General features: G+C 42.0%; 1 pseudogene; it reads right to left on the bottom strand.

Annotated features, from left to right (window-relative positions):
* Positions 1-4505: 4505 nt before the first annotated feature.
* LOC693486 (small ribosomal subunit protein uS5 pseudogene) lies at positions 4506-5428 on the bottom strand (annotated as a pseudogene).
* Between the last annotated feature and the right edge of the window lie 564 nt (positions 5429-5992).

The raw sequence follows: 5992 nt of genomic DNA on the forward strand, positions 1-5992 counted from the left end.
ACCAGCTCCTCCTTGTACCTCTGGTAGAATTCAGCTGTGAATCCATCTGGTCCTGTACTTTTTTTGGTTGGTAGGCTATTAATTATTGCCTCAATTTCAGAGCCTGCTATTGGTCTATTCAGGGATTCAACTTCTTCCTGGTTTAGTCTTGGGAGAATGTAAGTGTCCAGGAAATTATCCATTTCTTCTAGGTTTTCTAGTTTATTTGCGTAGAGGTGTTTATAGTATTCTCTCATGGTAGTTTGTATTTCTGTGGGGTCGGTGGTGATATCCCCTTTATCATTTTTTATTGCGTCTATTTGATTCTTCTCTCTTTTCTTCTTTATTAGTCTTGCTAGTGGTCTATCAATTTTGTTGATCTTTTCAAAAATCCAGCTCCTGGATTCATTGATTTTTTGGAGACTTTTTTGTGTCTCTATCTCCTTCAGTTCTGCTCTGATCTTAGTTATTTCTTGCTTTCTGCTAGCTTTTGAATGTGTTTGCTCTTGCTTATCTAGTTCTTTTAATTGTGATGTTACAGTGTCAATTTTAGATCTTTCCAGCTTTCTCTTGTGGGCATTTAGTGCTATAAATTTCCCTCTACACACTGCTTTAAAGGTGTCCCAGAGATTCTGGTATGTTGTATCTTTGTTCTCATTGGTTTCAAAGAACATCTTTATTTCTGCCTTCATTTCGCTTTGTACCCAGTAGTCATTCAGGAGCAGGTTGTTCAGTTTCCATGTAGTTGAGCGGTTTTGATTGAGTTTCTTAGTCCTGAGTTCTAGTTTGATTGCACTGTGGTCTGAGAGACAGTTTGTTTTAATTTCTGTTTTTGTACATTTGCTGAGGAGTGCTTTACTTCCAATTATGTGGTCAATTTTGGAATAAGTGCGATGTGGTGCCGAGAAGAATGTATATTCTGTTGATTTGGGGTGGAGAGTTCTATAGATGTCTATTAGGTCTGCTTGCTGCAGAGATGAGTTCAATTCCTGGATATCCTTGTTAACTTTCAGTCTCGTTGATCTGTCTAATGTTGACAGTGGGATGTTGAAGTCTCCCATTATTATTGTATGGGAGTCTAAGTCTCTTTGTAAGTCTCTAAGGACTTGCTTTATGAATCTGGGTGCTCCTGTATTGGGTGCATATATATTTAGGATACTTAGCTCTTCCTGTTGAATTGATCTCTTTACCATTATGTAATGGCCTTGTTTGTCTCTTTTGATATTTGATGGTTTAAAATCTGTTTTTTCAGAGAGTAGGATTGCAACCCCTGCTTTTTTGTTGTTGTTGTTCTCCATTTGCTTGGTAGATCTTCCTCCATCCCTTTATTTTCAGCCTATGTATGTCTCTGCATGTGAGATGGGTCTCCTGAATACAGCAGACTGATGGGCCTTGACTCTTTATCCAGTTTGCCAGTCTGTGTCTTTTAATTGGACCATTTAGTCCTTTTACATTTAAGGTTAATATTGTTATGTGTGAAGTTGATCCTGCCATTATGATATTAACTGGTTATTTTGCTCGTTAGTTGATGCAGTTTCTTCCTAGCATCAATGGTCTTTACATTTTGGCATGTTTTTGCAATGGCTAGTACCAGTTGTTCTTTTGCATGTTTAGTGCTTCCTTCAGGGTCTCTTGTAAGGCAGGCCTAGTGGCGACAAAATCTCTCAGCATTTGCTTATCTGTAAAGGATTTTATTTCTCCTTCACTTATGAAACTTAGTTTGGCTGGATATGAAATTCTGGGTTTAAAATTCTTTTCTTTAAGAATGTTGAATATTGGCCCCCACTCTCTTCTGGCTTGTAGAGTTTCTGCCGAGAGATCTGCTGTTAGTCTGATGGGCTTCCCTTTGTGGGTAACCTGACCTTTCTCTCTGGCTGTCCCTAACAGTTTTTCCTTCATTTCAACTTTGGTGAATCTGACAATTATGTGTCTTGGAGTTGCTTTTCTCGAGGAATATCTTTGTGGCGTTCTCTGTATTTCCTGAATTTGAATGTTGGCCTGTCTTACTAGGTTGGGGAAGTTTTCCTGGATGATATCCTGAAGAGTGTTTTCCAACTTGGTTCCATTTTCTCCCTCACTTTCAGGCACCCCAATCAGACGTAGATTTGGTCTTTTCACATAATCTCATACTTCTTGAAGGCTTTGTTCATTTATTTTTCCTCTTTTTTCTTTAGACTTCTCTTCTCGCTTCATTTCATTCATTTGATCCTCAATTGCTGATACTCTTTCTTCCAGTTGATTGAGTCGGTTACTGAAGCTTGTGCATTTTTCACATATTTCTCGTGTCATGGTTTTTATCTCTGTCAGTTCATTTATGGCCTTTTCTGCATTGATTATTCTAGTTATCCATTCTTCTATTCTTTTTTCAAGATTTTTAGTTTCTTTGCACTGGGTACATAATTCCTCCTGTAGCTCTGAGAAGTCTGATGGACTGAAGCCTTCTTCTCTCAACTCGTCAAAGTCATTCTCTATCCAGCTTTGATCCGTTGCTGGCCATGAGCCGTGTTCCTTTGTAGGGGGAGATGCGCTCTTATTTTTTGAATTTCCAGCTTTTCTGCCCTGCTTTTTCCCCATCTTTGTGGTTTTATCTGCCTTTGGTCTTTGACGATGGTGACATACTGATGGGGTTTTGGTGTGGGTGTCCTTCCTGTTTGATAGTTTTCCTTGTAACAGTCAGGACCCTCAGCTGTAGGTCTGTTGGAGATGGCTTGAGGTCCACTCCAGACCCTGTTTGCCTGGGTATCAGCAGCAGAGGTTGCAGAAGATAGAATATTTCTGAACAGCGAGTGTACCTGTCTGATTCTTGCTTTGGAAGCTTCCTCTCAGGGGTATACTCCACCTGTGAGGTGTGGGGTGTCAGACTGCCCCTAGTGGGGGATGTCTCCCAGTTAGGCTACTCAGGGGTCAGGGACCCACTTGAGCAGTCTGTCCATTCTCAGATCTCAACCTCCGTGTTGGGAGATCCACTGCTCTCTTCTAAGCTGTCAGACAGGGTCATTTGGGTCTGCAGAGGTTTCTGCTGCTGTTTTTGGTTTGTTTAGCTGTGCCCTGTCTCCAGAGGTGGACTCTACAGAGACAGGCAGGCCTCCTTGAGCTGCTGTGGGCTCCACCCAGTTCAAGCTTCCCAGCGGCTTTGTTTACCTACTTAAGCCTCAGCAATTGCGGGCGCCCCTCCCCCAGCCTCACTGCTGCCTTGCCATTAGATCACAGACTGCTGCACTAGCAATGAGGGAGGCTCCACAGGTGTGGGACCCTCCCGGCCAGGTGTGGGATATAATCTCCTGGTGTGCCATTTGCTAAGACCCTTGGTAAAGTGCAGTATTGGGGTGGGAGTTACCTGATTTCCAGGTGTTGTGTGTCTCAGTTCCCCTGGCTTGGAAAAGGGATTCCCTTCCCTCTTGAGCTTCCCAGGTGAGGTGATGCCTCACCCTGCTTCAGCTCCCGCTGGTCGGGCTGCAGCAGCTGACCAACACCGATTGTCCGGCACTCCCTAGTGAGATGAACCCGGTACCTCAGTTGAAAATGCAGAAATCACCCATCTTCTGTGTTGCTGGCACTGGGAGCTGGAGACTGGAGCTGTTCCTATTCCTACATGCTTTTATTTTTAATAAGTCTCCTGAAGTGTTTTTCTTTATATAATACCTATTAAATAAACAGCTTTGATTTTATCATTTACTATTTTCTATATTTTACCTTATTAATTTAAAATTTTTAACTTTTATATGGTATGTCCTCTTTCTACTTTATTTTGCACTGTTTTGTAATTGTTTTTCTAATTTCATAAAATAATTTGTACATTTTGTTTGTTTGTTTTGTTTTGTTGAGATGGAGTCTTGCTCTGTTGCCCAGGCTGGAGTGCAATGGCACCATGTCAGCTCACTGCAACCTCTGCTTCCTGGGTTCAAGCGATTCTCACACCTCAGCCTCCCAGGTAGCTGGGATTACAGGCGTGTACCACCACACCCAGCTAATTTTTATATTTTTAGTAGAGATGGGGTTTTGTCATGTTGGCCAGGCTGCTCTCAAACTCCCCACCTCAGGTGATCCCCCCACCTCAGCTTCCTGAAGTGCTGGGATTACAGGCATGAGCCACTGTGCCCAGCCTTGTTTTTCTTTTTTATAAGACATTCATAATGCATTTTCCTCAGAGAAGTACTGTTCCTGTGTTCTTACAATTATGTCACAAAGTATTGTGTTTTTATTTTTTATTTTGTGCTTTCTAGATATGTAATTTTCCTACTTAAAAAAAAAATCTGATCCAATAATTGTCTAATTCCCAAGTAACCTCAGAATACTTTAGCTTTTATTTTTCTTGTGCTTATTTATTTATTTGGTAAGAATTAGAGAATGTGGCCTAGAAATTCCCTTGTTTTAAATATCTTAATGTTTCCTCTGTGGCCAATTTTAGACAAATTTTTACAAATTCCTCATAATATACAAATTAAGTATCTTAACTTTTCAAGAGATATAAACTTCTATGTATAGCTAATTTTTGAACATTATTGGTTTTATTATTCACCTTTTTTTTTTTTTTTTTGTAACAGGCTTAATTCACTTTATTTTTCTAGTATAAAAACCCTATGTTGTAGCCACAGCTGGAGCCTGGGTCCACTGCACGGAGACTCTGCTGTGGGTCTTGACAAAGTGGTCAGTGAATTCCTGATAGGGAGACTTGGTAAACACAGTCTCCTTCCAGAGATCAGGGGTCAGGTACCTGTAGGTCTTAGAGATGGCATCAAAGGTGGCCTTGGCAAAGTTACCCAGGGTGGCAGTGCAGCCCCGGGCTGAGGTGTAGTAGTCATCAATACCAGCCATCATGAGCAGCTTCTTGGGCACAGGCGCTGAGACGATGCCAGTGCCCTTGGGTGCAGGGATGAGGCGCACCAGCACAGAGCCACAGTGGCCTGTCACCTTGCAAGGGACGGTGTGGGGCTTGCCGATCTTGTTCCCCCAGTAGCCTCTGTGCACCGGGACAATGGAGAGTTTGGCCAGGATGATGGCCCCACGGATGGTGGTGGCCACCTCCTGGGAGCACTTAACACCCAAGCCAACGTGGCCATTGTAGTCCCCGATAGCAACAAATGCCTTGAACCTGGTAAGCTGGCCAGCACGGGTCTGCTTCTGCACTGGCATAATCTTCAAAACCTCGTCTTTGAGAGAGGCCCCCAAGAAAAAGTCAATGATCTCAGATTCCTTAATGGGCAGAGAGAAGAGGTAGATCTCCTCCAGGGACTTGATCTTCATGTCCTTGACCAAGCCGCCCAGCTTGGTGACGGGCATCCACTCCTTATCCTCGGCCTTGCCTCAGCGAGCTCCGCGGCCTCAGCCCCGGCCCAGTCCACCCCGCGATCCTGGCCCCGCCGAAACCTCCGCGGAAGCCACCGCGGTTCCCCATCCCAGGGCCACCAGGGCCTCCGGGCCCCCCTGCTGCACTGGCGTCATATGCCATTTGGTGTTTTCTCGGAGAAGAAGCTATTCATCTTATTTTTATGGCTATTTTCTTCCTGTCTCTCTCTAAGCCTAAAGGTGGGTAATTGAAATATTCCACTACAAACAGATTCAACTATTTTGTGGCCTATTGAAAAGAAGTTTATCTTTTTCATATATTATCTTCTATATATCATATCTTCTTTATAATACACTCATTTTATTATTCATTGGTATTTTATTTCATTTTCAGACTTTTAATATCATGTCTGATATTACCGCTGACACTTTTATAATCTTTATCTTTGTCTCCTGTTAATTTGTCTATTGCTTTATCTTTAAACTTTATGTATTACCTTAAGTGTGCTTAAACTCCGTTGTATTTTTTAATTCAATCTCATAGTCTTGTTCTTATAATGAGAAAATTCAGTTCGTTCACATGTAGCATTATCTTATAAATTTGACTTTGTTGCTTCTATGTTAATTAAATATTTCTTACATATTGAATTTTCCCTTTTTATCAACTGACTAGGTTGTTTCATTCTATTTTACCCTTGTAAATGTGAAAGCAAAACTATAGTTTACT

This window comes from Macaca mulatta, chromosome 4 (genome assembly GCF_049350105.2).
Source record: "Macaca mulatta isolate MMU2019108-1 chromosome 4, T2T-MMU8v2.0, whole genome shotgun sequence".
NCBI classification, from domain to species: Eukaryota; Metazoa; Chordata; class Mammalia; order Primates; family Cercopithecidae; genus Macaca; species Macaca mulatta.